General features: G+C 51.1%; 1 long non-coding RNA gene across 1 annotated transcript in view; it reads left to right on the top strand.

The window, feature by feature from the left end:
- Positions 1 to 809: 809 nt before the first annotated feature.
- The window catches only part of LOC122680642, a 54,172-nt gene continuing 41,242 nt past the window's right edge, over positions 810 to 13,739 (top strand). The window contains exon 1 of the long non-coding RNA XR_006336738.1: positions 810 to 1,181. This is a non-coding gene — a long non-coding RNA (uncharacterized LOC122680642). The remainder of the gene's footprint in view (positions 1,182 to 13,739) is intronic.

Genomic DNA, 13,739 nt, shown 5'->3' with positions numbered 1-13,739 from the left:
CCAGGCCGAGCGTTGAGCCAGCTTGACCTGGCTGAGGCAGCTCTTGACGCCCCTCCAAGTCCCAGATTCCAGGGAGCGTGGCTGTAAAGTGCATCAAGAAATCCAGTCTTTGGCTCCTTAAAGCCCAGGGATGTTCTGCGCTTTAAATACGGAAGTGTTAAAAGTGATGTCCATGGACAAAGGAGAAGTGGGGGAAGCGGTTGGACTCAGGAATTTGTATTTTCCTCTGAGCCCAGCCCCTCTTGTGAAGTGGAGAACGTATATACCACACGTGGAATGAAAGCGAGCATCCTGGACATTTCTCATTCCCCACCAAGGTGGCTGACTTTCCGGGGAGGCTCCTCTTGCTCTGCGGTCAGGAACCCCAGACTGAAATCACGGTCGTCTTCCTGACCTGGGCAAGTGGCCTCACCCCTGAGTCTATTTGCTTACTTTTAAAAGGGGCTCGTGGAATCCACCTTCTTCGGTTGTCCTGAGACTGTAAGTGCCTGGGACACAGTAGGTGCTCAGCAGTGATGAATGGATGAATGAGAAGAGATTTACTGAACAGATTGGGTTTATCATCACCGTCATGTTGGCCAGATGCCTGCACCCCTTTTCTCACTCCTGCCGGTTCCTCTGGGATTGCTGGTGCTGAAAGGGAAGAAGAGCCCCTCAGGGAAGATGCAGCCTTCAGCATTTGCTATCATATGCCCTTTATTTAGGGCTTCCCAGGTGGCACTGTGGTAAAGAATCTGGCTGCCAGTGCAGGAGACACAGGAGATGTAGGTTCAATCCCTGGGTAGAGAAGATCACCTGGAATAGGAAATAGCAACCTACTCCAGTATTCTTGCCTGGAAGATTCCATGGGCAGAGGAGACTGGTGGGCTATACAGTCCATGAGGTTGCAAAGAGTTGGACATTACTGAGCATGCACACACACACGCCTTTCATCTCACCTGCCGGGTGTCTTACTGTGGCTGCCAGTCTTTCGCAGGGCAATGAACACACACACACTCTACAAACTGCTGCAAATGTTCCAGCCTTGAGTCAGGACTGAAACAATGCAAGTTGTCTGGAATCATATTTCCTTGCCAGTCATTCCTGGTATTATGGTTAAGACCTGTCTCCTGCATTCCGCCTTACCTACTTGTTTTCTTGGGAGACATCATGCAAGTCTGTCTCAGACACCCCAGGTCTCGGTGAGTCACAAAGCCTCTCCTGGTCTTCCTGCCTCGGCCTCCAGACTGTCCTGTTAATCCCTTAAAGGACCTCTTGAGTGAGTCACCCTCCCGAGGCAGCTCCATGGGGCTCAGATGCTGAGATCCATCTGGGGGTGATACCTCTGGGAGCCTCAGTTTCCTCATCTGTGAAGTGGTGGGAGGTAATAATTGCACCTCCCTTATGGGGTTGTCCTCCTAAGCACCACATCTGCCCCGGCCCTTTCTTTCCTGCTCCTGGATGTGATTTTGGTCAATACCGTTGTAAGAGCATTTTGTATCTTCCCAGAGGGGCTTCCCTGGTGGCTCAGCACGGTAAAGAATCTGCCTGCAATGCAGGAGATCTGGGTTCGATCCCTGGGTCGGGAAGGTTCCCTGGAGAAGGAAATGGCAACCCACTCCAGCATTCTTGTCTGGAGAATGCCATGGACAGAGGAGCCTCCATGGGGTTGCAAAGAGTCAGACATGACTGAGCAACTAACACACACACACACAGAGGTGGTAAACCCCATGTGGTGAATTCTCCCACCTCACTCCGCCATCCCAAGGGCCTTCTATACACTATTGATGATGAAACAACAGGCACATGACTGTCACTGGGTTTTAGGGGATCAGAGAGTTTGGGAGCCATAAAGACGCTTGAGATTTTCTAGTCTAACCCCTCCCTGAGCAACTATAACAGAGCCGGCCTTTGCCAAGCCCACACTGGGTGCTGGCCTCAGTTTGAGTGCTCTGAAGAGTTCATTAACTTACTATTCATGTTCCTGTTTGATATTGACAATAACCCCTGTGAGGCATGTGTCATCTCTGTTTGATAAACAGGGAGACTGAGGCCCAAATGAGGTGAAATCAAATGCCCAAGGTCACAAGGCTGGTGAAGGGCGGAACTGAAGGCAGGTAGACCATCAGTCTCTTGGCCCCTACTGGGACCTCTCTTGCCTCTAATCCTCTCACAGTTCTTTCCATCCTAGAGAGTAAATATTGATTGAGTCCCTTGCACTAATAGCTCCTGCTGATTGAGCATTAGATATTCCAGACATGTGCTAAACACTTCACATCCTCTTTCTTATAGGCTGCAATGACTCTGGGAAGTGGAAGGGATCATTCCTTCCATTTCTCAGGTAAGGAAACTGAGGCCCACAGAGAGCCCAGGCTCATGCAAGAAGAATCAGAACCGACCTCAGGTCTCCTGCTCCTGGGACCAATGTATTTTTCCATTGCTTGGTGTACTCTTTCCGTTTGCATTAATAAGCTTTTCTTGAGTGCCTGCTCTGGGCCAGGCCCTGTGCTGGTTGCTGGGTCACGAAATGAAGGTGCCAGAGACCCAGGCAACTCTGGCAAATGTTGGGCTATGGGGGAATACAGGCCCAGTCATACGGAACCCTGCATTTTCTAGAGGAGCCAGGAATCTGGATTTCTTTTGTGTGTGTATTCCCCCTGACTCTCAGATTTTGGCAATGAACTTCAGTTTAAAATACTGCAGCAGCTGCAGCTGAACACCTCTGTTGTCTGGCTCACTCTGCGGGCTGCCCGTTTGTGACATTTAGTTGAGAAAGACAGATGTGTGAACAAATCTTATGACAAGAGTAGATACAGGACCCCAAGGAGCACTCTTAACCCTGGTTAGGTGGAGTTGGGAAGGATATTCTGGAAGGAAAGCCTTGAAGAATGGGTAGGAATTTACAAGGTGGACATAGGGGTAAGGACTTCCTGGGTAGATGGAACAGCATGTGCAAAGGCATGGAGTTGTGGGAATGAGCTGAACATTTGGAGAATGGCAGGTGACAAGCTATGCTTAAGAGTGAATAGGAGACTGGTAAGAGATAGGTCTGGTCTAGGCCTTTGCTTGAAGCCAGATGTACAGCAGAATGGCAAAAGAAACTGAGGCAAGGCCTGGCATAGAACCTTCTCTGAGGGATTCATTCAACAAATATTTTTATTGGGTACTACTTACTAAATGGGCTTCCCTGGTGGCTCAGTGATGAAGAATCTGTCTGCCAGTGGCAGGAGACACAGGAAATGTGGGTACAATCCCTGGGTTGGGAAGATTGCCCGGAGAAGGAAATGGCAACTGCTCCAGTATTCTTGCCTGGGAAATCTGATGGACAGAGGTTCTTGGTGGGCTACAATCCGTGAAGTCACAAGAGTCGGACACCACTGAGAGACTAAACAACCATACTCACTAAGCACCAGGGACCAAACCACCATAGTGGCTGTTCTCAGGAAGCATCCAGCCCAATGGGGAAGCAGGTAGTCAACAGTGGTTATCTGTGACTGCTTGTGGTCAGTGTTGAGTAGGAAAAGACTAGTTGCTTTAAGAATAAGTATTCTGTGGTCCCTGGATCAGCAGGATCAGCATCACACAGTGACTTGTCAAAAATGCACATTTCTCGGCCCCACTCAGACCAACTGAACTCTGGAGGTGGGAATCACAATCTGTGTTCTCATAAACCTTTCTGGTGATTCTGGTGCCTGCTCATGTTTGGGAACCACTGCTCCTAGGTCATGCCAGGACCCACTTTTATCCATCTTCTCCAGTTGCTTTACTGCTTCTCAAACTCCCCAAGACCCTTTCTACCTCAGGGCCTTTGCGCTTACTGTTCTCACCATGGCTGAATGACTTTCTCACTACCTTTAGCTCTTTGTGCAAATACCATCTCCTTGGAGAGGCCTTCCCAAGTGCCTGGTTTAAAGAATTACCCCCAATCTATCAGACTCAACTCCTTGTCTTACTGTGCTTTCTTATTAGCATTCAACACTACCTGGTATTGTTGTCCATATTTATTTATTTGCCTTGTATCTGTCTCCGTTGACTAGAAGATAAGCTTCATGAGAACAGGGACATGATCTTTTTGTCCTCCCAGCATCTCGGGTCGTGCCCAGCATGGTGAGATACTTGGGAAGTATTTCTGAATGAATGAATGAATCTCATAGGGTTTACCTTTCTGGTCATTCATTCATTCAACAAGCACCAATTCCTTTGGAGGTAATGGGCTTATTGTTGGAAGGGGTTCCATGGCCATTGGACAGGGGCAGCCTGATGCCTGGTCTTCCACACCCCTCCTTCCCCCTACATTCAGCTAGCTCCAGATACAAAGAACCTCCAGATGCACCAGAACCCCCAGTTCTGTGGGCTCCATGGAGAAGGAGGGGTTAACAGCACTGCTTCCCAAAACCAAGGACTGGGCCATTTGGGCTGATTAGGAAGTGAGGACTTTGGGTGAGAAGGAGGTGGAGAGGCAGCTACTGACAAGTTGTTCCCAGGGAACGTTCAATCATCCTGGGGTTGAATGCTTTCCGACAGCCCTGACAAGCAGCATTCGTCTGAGCTGCGGCTGAGTGCCAGCATCAGCCGCAGTATTCCACGCACGGTGCCCCGGATGACCGTGCCCACTGCAGTGGTTCCAGGGGGTTTCTGCTCTGCCTGGGCCACTCCTTAGAGCCCAGTGCTTGTAGAGTGTATTAGCAGGGTTGTTGGATGCAAAACAATCCTGCTGGGAACATAAGAGGCTTTAGGAGAAATTAGTGGGGAAAGGCCTCTTGAGAGTTATCCAGCACGAATCCTCAGGAACAATACCTTTTGTACATTAAAGCAGATTCTCCCTAATGCCTTAATGGCAGAGGACAATGCAAAAGAGAGGGCCAGTGGATTGGTAGGAATCTTAACATATTTAGATTAGAATTTCTTCATCTCCACACTGTTGACGTTTTGGCTAGGCTACTTCTGGGTTGTGGGGGCCATCCCGTGCATTGTAGACTGTTTGGCAGCATCTCTGGCCTCTACCCACTAGGAGCCAGAATCATCTCCCTCATTACGAAAGCCCAAATGTCTCCAGATATTGCCAGATGTTCCCTGGGGCCAAAATTATCCATGGATGAAGACCACTGATGTATGAACTCAATGTGTAGGGAATATTGACTTTAAAATTGAAATCTGCAAGGATCAGGACTCAGACTGTGTAAGTTTGAACCCTGCTTTGCCTTTTAAGCTCTGTTTCCTCATTCCTGCATCTCTGGGTGCCACAAGGATCAGCTGTTACACGTAATAAGTAAAGGATCTAGACTGGGGGCCTGACAAGTCCTAAGATTCAGTGAACACCACTCTCATTAACAGCCATTGGGATGGCAGTGAAGCCCCCAAGGATGATCTATAATGCAGCGGTGGCGTCGGTTTTGCAATTATTCGTATAAAGCACTGTGTCGGAGGTGCCTTCTGGTACACTGCCTTCTCATGGTAATGACCTTTGCTGTTGAGTTCTTCACTGTTCACGTGGGCCTGGTTGTTTATGCCTTCGCTGATGCAGTACTTGGCCGTGGCCACCCCAGTAAAGGGCAGAGGAAATGTGACTGACTCACCTTCTGTGCGCAGGGAATGCAAAGTGGAGCCCTGAGCTGGGGCCCGAGTTGCACAGAGACGACCATACCCCAATTTCACCAGCAGGGGGCAGTAGCAGCTGGGAAAATGCTGGCTGCTGCAGGAGGGAGCCAAACCTTGCTGTTTTTAATTTTCAAAGCTGCAAGTATTCCAAGTTGAGCAAATCATCCTTCCAGAGCCACCCGAGGTTTCCTTTAACAGCTCATGGTAGCTTATCTGCAGGATCCTAGAGATGCTCTTCTAGAACATTCTACGCTTACCATGTCTGCCCGTTTCCGGATGGCTCAGTCTGAACCTAGGGCAAATTGTGCTGGGGCAAAGTTAAACTGGTTCCTGTTTTTCTAAATTCCTTTTTCCCTCTGCTCACCGCACCCCATCCTGCCACTTACCTGAGTGACACAATGCCCATCCCAGAAAGCACCCCAAGCAGCTCTACCTGTCACTCAGGCCCCATTTTACCTTGTTCCCCATACCCCATCCCCACCCCCATATAAACTCTGCAGTCCAGAGTCTTACTCTCTCATAATTTCCCTCTGTCCATTCTTGACCTGCTTCATTGCATTTTCTATCTGTTAGCGAGGGATATCTTTAAAATTGGGATGAGAAAAAAGAGGCCCACAGATGTTGAGCAACGTGCCTAGATTATACACGTGAAGCAGGGTGAGGCAGGATTCGAACCCAGGCCAGCTGGCGCCAGGAGCCCTTGCCACAGTGTCTCCAACGGGGCGTCTCTGCCAAGTAGGCAGGGCTGGCCCCCGCTGCCTCTTGGCCTCACTCCGACTCACTCAGTGATACCTCTTCTCCTGGCTGCCCGCCCGCCCGCAGGCTGCCTTTCTCCGATGCAGAGGTGGAGTGAGTCCTCCCTGCATTGAGCTGGTGGCCCCCAGAGCTGTCGCCTGCCCTCCAGGCGCTCCCTGGTGAGTATGCACTAGCATGACTTAACTTCCACTGTAGGCCCCTTGACGTGGCTGGACTTGGAGCAACAATTCTTCACCCCAGCCTCCTAGACTTCCAGTGAGGCTCAAAACCGACACCACCTGTTGTCTCAGGCATGCTTTGCAAGCTGTAAAGTGCTGGACAAAGTTAAGGGCTGTCAGTTTTACCATGATCGACTTCTTTCTGAGACTGGTTATTGATCTCTTGCTCCAAGGATTCTTGGGGCATGTTGTAAGCACATGAATGTGGCATCTGTGGGCTGGCATCTGGCAGCCTTTGAACAGACTGGGAATACCTGTCAGCCATTCCAAATGCAGAGTCAAGGGCCTTTTCCCGATGGAAGCAGGGGGTAAACATGGGCTGGTGGGCATGTTGCCCAACAGGGAGGCCTCCAGGCCCGCTTGCCAAGCCTCTGGTCTCTGTAAACAGGCGTGATCGCCTGGAGACCCTGGCAACCCTCTTTACATTTACTTGAGGGAGCGGACAGGACCTGAGCTGCCCATAGCATCTCGACTTCTCCCACTGTGGGGCTGTGTGCCTGATGGCACCAGAGGGACAAGGGGACGAACTTTTAAGTCAACAGATCTGGATTCAGAGTGTGATCTAACATAAAGATGGCTCTGGTTCCCCCTGTAGGTGAGACACCCCTCTGTCTCCCCAAAGAGAGTTCTGATGTCTTGCTTGTTAGGAAAGATTTTTAAGACCTCAAGAGGGAAAAAAAAGCCAACAGTTGTGGGATATTTGAAATGAAGAATAGATACCAAGTCGTGTGGAGATGTCTCTCAAAGGGCTGGCATTTCAAAGCTCAAAGCTCTTTGCTGTTTTCTCAAACTTCAACTGTCAGTGCATCCATTTTCCAGAGGAGAAAACAGAGGCCTGAGTTAAGTGGTTTGAAAGACGTGTCTGACATCACATGGTTAATGAGAAGGGAGCATGGGATTAGAATTCATATCGTCTGTTTCCACATCCGGCTCCACTGCTTACTGGTCAGGTGGCCTTGGGAGAGCTCAAGAGGCCTTGGCTGAGCCTCTGTTTCATCATCTGTAAAATGGGACTAGTGACCTATGAGAGAGAGCTGTGAGAATTAAACAGGATAATTCCTGTAAACCATTTGATGCAGCCACAGAATAAACACGCAACAAATACCAGTGATTTTTACTACCCTAGGATACACTGTTATTAATGAATGAATGATTAACTTAAATGGACTTCGGCCCTCTGCTGGGTCCTAAGAGCTTTCCTTTCTAGAAACCCAAGAAATGAAGGCAGTTTCCTTTGCATGGAAATAAAGGCCCACTGAAGCCATGTCTGGCAGCAGAATTGCCCCTTACTTCCTCTGGATCATTCACCTTCTTGAATGATCTTTCCCAAAGCAGAGACGGGCTGCTCCCCCCCCTCAACCCCCCAGTGTAGACCGTCCATGACCATCTCTCTGAGGGCTGCCCCCCCAGTGTAGACCATCCATGACCATCTCTCTGAGAGCTGCCCCCTCCCAGTGTAGACCATTCATGACCATCTCTCTGAGGGCTGCCCCCCTCAGTGTAGACCATCCATGACCATCTCTCTGAGGGCTGCCCCCCCCAGCGTAGACCATCCATGACCATCTCTCTGAGGGCTGCCCCCCTCAGTGTAGACCATCCATGACCATCTCTCTGAGGGCTGCCCCCCGAGTGTAGACCATCCATGACCATCTCTCTGAGGGCTGCCCTCCCAGTGTAGACCATCCATGACCATCTCTCTGAGGGCTGCCCCCCCGCCAGCATAGACCATCCATGACCATCTCTCTGAGGGCTGCCCCCACCCCAGTGTAGACCATCATGACCATCTCTCTGAAGGCTTCCCCCTGTCAGTGTAGACCATTCATGACCATCTCTCTGAGGGCTGCCCCCCCAGTGTAGACCGTCCATGACCATCTCTCTGAGGGCTGCCCCCTCCCAGTGTAGACCATCCATGACCATCTCTCTGAGGGCTGCCCCCCCCAGCGTAGACCATCCATGACCATCTCTCTGAGGGCTGCCCCCCCAGTGTAGACCATCCATGACCATCTCTCTGAGGGCTGCCCCCCCCAGCGTAGACCATCCATGACCATCTCTCTGAGGGCTCTACCTGCCCTCCCGGTGTAGACCATCCATGACCATCTCTCTGAGGGCTGCCTTTCCCTCTCAGCGTAGACCAACCATGACCATCTCTCTGGCGATGCTGACAGGGGGGGCATTTTGTGATGATTGTGCAAGAAACCTTTCAATAACTGACCCTCTGCTCCAGCAAGAAGCTTTGAATTTTGCAGAATTGCTGGAGCAAAGCAATTTCTCACCTGGCGCTGGCTCCCGTAAGTCTCACAGCCATCTCAGAATTGTCTCTGGAGTGCTCTGCCTAACCGACTGCCCTCTGCTCACTTCTCGAGAGTTAGCAGATGTGAGATTTAGAGGAGAGGGTGACAAGTGGCCCGGGACCTGGAGAAGCTGTTGTGGTGAGAGGGGCCTCTTCTCACGGGAGCACATCCAAATTGGCACCGCGGTGAGTATAGAAAAAGCTGGAAAGTTTCAGGGCCTGCATGGCTTCCCTGGTGGCTCAGATGGTGAAGAGTTTGCCTGCAATGCAGGAGACCTGGGTCTGATCCCTGGGTCGGAAAGATCCCCTGAAGAAGGGCATGGCAGCCCTCTCCATATTCTTGCCTGGAGAACCCCAGGGACAGAGGAATCTGGCAGGATACAGTCCATAGGGTTGCAAAGAGTCAGATTTAACTGAGCGACTAACAGTTTTATTTTCACGCTCTCAGGGGCCTCCATTATCAGAGCAGCTTCCACGCTGGTCCCTTGGCCGCTGCTTCCCTGCTGCATCCTCCTCCCAGTGGCAGATGGTCAGCTACTTTAAACATTTTTTTTTGTGAAACTTATTTTTTTAAAATTTATTTACATTACCATATATAAAATAGGTAGCCAACGGGAATTTGCTGTATGGTTCAGGAAACTCAAACAGGGGCTCCGTATCAACCGAGAAGCGTGGGATGGGGAGGGAGATGGGAGGGAGTTTCAAAAGGGGAGGGGATATATGTATACCTATGACTGATTCATGTTGAGGTTTGACAGAAAACAACAAATTCTGTAAAGCAATTATCCTTCAATAAAAAATAAATTAATTAAAAAAAAAGAATAATAAATGGGACTTCAGTGGTAGTAAAGGAAAAAAATTATTTATTTATAGCCGCCGGGTCTTCATTGCTGCAAGTGGGCTTTGTCTAGTGGCAGAGAGCAGGCTGTTCATTGCTGTTGCCTCCCTTGTTGCTGAGCGTGGGCTCTGGGGAGCATGGCTTCAGTAGTTGTGACTCCCAGGCTCCAGAGCACAGGTGCAGTAGTCATGGCTTTTGGGTTTAGTTGTTCCTGTGACATGTGAAATCTTCCCTGATCAGGAATGGAACCTCATGTCCCCTGCATTGGCAGGCAAATTCTTAACCACTGGACCACCAGGGAAGTCCCAACTAGCTACTTTTTCATTTGTGTCCCTGAATACAGGATGCACATCATTTATCTACTCCATGGGACAGACAGCTGTAGTGGGTCTCAGCGTGGGCTCTGGGGTCAGATAAACCAGGGATGGGCCTGACTCCAACACTGTTTTGGTTTGGAGTTCGCCCAGGAGACCCTGCCCAGGGACGTCAGCACAGTGTTTTAGGGTGAACCAATTCCCGAAAGTACCACTTGGGGAGTGGGGTGGAGACATGAGACAGGGTGGGGAGGGGAGCTCTGGTAGGGCCCAGCACTAAGCGAACAGCTGTGGTGGGCAGCTTAGCCCCATGGAGACTCCGGGACACTGCATGGAGCTGGAGTCACCCCAGCTCCGAGGAGGGAGCTGGCAGGTACTTATCCGCCCCAACATCTGGCCCTGGTTGGAACTGCACAGCTGCGACCCTCCACATGTCTGCCTTGCCCTGTGCGGGGCTGAACATCCACAGCCAGGAGCAAAAGCCCCCTGGACAGAGAGTCTTGGGTCATCAGGGTGAGGGGTGGAGGCCCTGTAGGGACTGCAGTGACTGCTCCTCTCCCCCAACATGGGGCAGCCTGCCCTAGGCCCTTGGGAGTCTCAAATCTGATTCCCACAAAGCCCCAAATGCAGACACAGCTTCTATCACTTCCCTGAAAAGGCAGAGTAGAAACGGAAGTAGTTCAGGTAACAGCTGGTTGAGATGCAGTTTGGGGTCCAGGCGGGCTGCTCAGGCCCTTCTCTGGCTGCACTGATAGAAGAGGATACCTCTCACAAATCGACCTCTTCTTGCCTATACAAGCCGGAATGTCAGGTTCACCCGATTCAGATCTTCCCAGGCTAATGTCCTGCAGAGTGGCAGCTGGGGCACTGGGGGTGGGGCATCTTTACTCTAGGGGCAGAGTCAGAAGGAGACTGAGCGCTTTGGGAAGAGCTCTCACGGTTACTATGATGACTCAACAAGGTGATGCTTCTAAAGTGCGTAGCTGCATAGGGCGCAAGTAATCATCCAAAAATCATTTGTGGAAGAGATGAGTATGCTTTTAATTTTCATTTCATATGTTCATTTTTATTGGCTGTGTGGTTTGGACAAATTACCTAACCTCTCTGAACCTCAGTGTTTTTCACCCATGTCACCCTTGCGGGGGGGGGTCATGGTGTGGATTAAGAGATGGCGTGTATTACATTTGGGCTTCCCTGATAGCTCAGTTGGTAAAGAATCCGCCTGCAATGCAGGAGATCCAGTTCAATTCCTGGATCTGGGATATCCGCTGGAGAAGGGATAGGCTACCCACTTCAGTATTCTTGCTTGAATAATCCCATGGACAGAGGAGCCTGGTGGGCTACAGTCCATGGGATCACAAAGAGTCGGACATGACTGAAGTGACTTAGCAGCAGCAGCATATATTATATACAAGCATCTGCTGCATACATAGTAAGCACTCAGCAGAGGAAGAGGCAGATGTGGCCTTGTCCAGCCCCAAAGCTGGAGCCCAGCACAGTCATATTCTCCAGGTTCGTGACTGAAAGAAGAGTTCTGAGCCCTGATTCCCAATTTTCCCTATTCATCCTTCCCCATCTCTGGTCCTTCTTCACTCCCTCACCCCTCATCTGCATCCTTTCCTTGTACTTGGACATTCCATCCATCATTCAGCTTTCTGTCCAGGTGCAGGCTGCTCCCGCTGTTATCAAAAGGCACTCAGGAACCCACTGGCCGGCTCCTCCTCCCAGCCCGAGCTCCCTCCCTACCTGCTCCCAGCTTTTCCCAGACAGAAGGGAGACAGAGATAATGAGTGAGGCTCCTCTGAGCATAACAATGAAGGAAAGGAGTCATGTTCAGCTAATCAACAAACTAGAAAGGGGGCTCGGAGGGTGATGATGAGATGTTGGAATGGATGATGGGTGGTTGGAGGCTGGTGACACTCAGCCTAGGCCAGGAGGATGCTGAGCAGGGAGGACTTCCACTTGTACCATGGAAGGGTGGGAAGGTGGGAGATGAATTCAAGTCCTCTTTCTGCTCTGCACTTCTATGTGGCCTTGAGTGAGTCACTGGCCATGTGGCCATATCCACATCATGCCACCTTTTATGTGCCAGGCCCTGGGATCCAGCAGGAAACTCCACAAACATATTCTTGACATCTTACAATCTCTGGGACACTTGGTTGTGAATTAGGTGGTCACATTCCCCCCACCCCTACTACACCTGTAATGGGGGCAGTTTATGGGCTCTGATCTCAGCTGGGGGCATCATCCGGGTGGTTTTCCTGAGGATGAAGAGGACTGAGCCAGGGAAAGAGGGGCAAGGAGGGCAGAATGGTCCAGGCTGAGGGACCAGTTTGGAGGGAGAAGGAAAAGATGGAGGACAGGGGTGGGGAGTGGGAGGCTGGGCCATCCCTGGGGACACAGATGGCTGGACTGGGCTTCTTATTTTATAAAAATGATTTGTGAAATATTTTATTCTAAATATATTACAAAATTATAAATAAAATAGGTGGAGTTTTTGTCCAGTTTTTAAAACTGGACAGTTTTAAGCGGAACTATGTAGCCTGATCTGGCTTGGAAAGGGCACTTGGGGGCTCTGGGTGGAGAATGGATTGGGGAGGGGAGAGGAGGTCAGGAGAGTGAGTAGGAGGCCACGCGGTGGTCCAGTGACCAGGGGAGCTCCCACCAGCATCTCTCAGAGTCTCACTGAAAGCAGCTCGTACTGTAAAGTGAAGTGAAGTTGCTCAGTCGTGTCTGACTCCTTGCGACCCCATGGACTGCAGCCCACCAGGCTCCTCCAGCCATGGGATTTTCCAGGCAAGAGTACTGGAGTGGGTTGCCATTGCCTTCTCCAGGAAAGGTCCCCGCTATAAAAACGCCAAACCTGAGTTACCAATAGCAACTGGAAAAATGGCGTCATTGGAAGAGATGCCTAATGTGCTGATCAGAGGTTCTTCATGAGTGTGAGAATTAGGCCACGTGGCTCCGTGGAGTCGTGTCCCTGCCATGCCCATGATCAGGCCTGGACTGAGGCGGTGGCTGCCAGGGCGATGGATATGGGCCAAACCAAGACCGATGCAGAAGCAGGAGGGAGGGGAGCTTAGCGATTGATAGTGGGGGTCAGTGTCACTTGTCATGACACCTCCTCTGACCACACCATTGTCTCCTGCCCCCGCAGGGTACCCCCACCTTGTCCTCACCTTGTCCTGGTCAGGCTCTAAGCAAATCCTTTCCAAGACAGGCCCCTGGAGCCAAAGTCCTGTGTCTCCTAAGAGGCTCAAAAGGACAGGCTTGGCGGCTGCACCACGTTACACCCTGGGGGACATCATGATGTGTGGGTGGTCGTCTGGGTGCAGGGTGAGAGGCGCTCAGGGCCACCCAGGCCAGCGGGCAGTGGCAGCTGTCACTGTTCCTGACCCAAGTGTCTTTCTCACGGAGCCCTGCACTGGTTTCTGTGGAGATGCTCCACTCCCTAGCCCCCCCCTCCTGCATTCCACATGGGTGATGTATAGGGGGGCCCCTCTTCATCAGCCCTGTCCTCAGGGTCCAAAATTGGGCCCCGCTAGACTTCACATGGAAACCTGGGTCTCCCAGGTCCTGACTGTTGTCATGAGCATGTGCGCACACGTGTCGTCATGGCTGCCCACTCATACACTCTCACACACTCTGGCTCACCCAGGCCCACTTCCCACCACTTGACCTCAGCTGCTGCCTTCTCAGCCCCTGAGGCCTAACCCCAGGCTGAGCCCCAGGTTAGGTGGACCTCT

This window comes from Cervus elaphus, chromosome 22 (genome assembly GCF_910594005.1).
Source record: "Cervus elaphus chromosome 22, mCerEla1.1, whole genome shotgun sequence".
Classification (NCBI taxonomy): domain Eukaryota; kingdom Metazoa; phylum Chordata; class Mammalia; order Artiodactyla; family Cervidae; genus Cervus; species Cervus elaphus.
The sequence above is the reverse complement of the archived record's forward strand: the minus strand, read 5'-3'. Positions and strand labels throughout refer to the sequence as shown.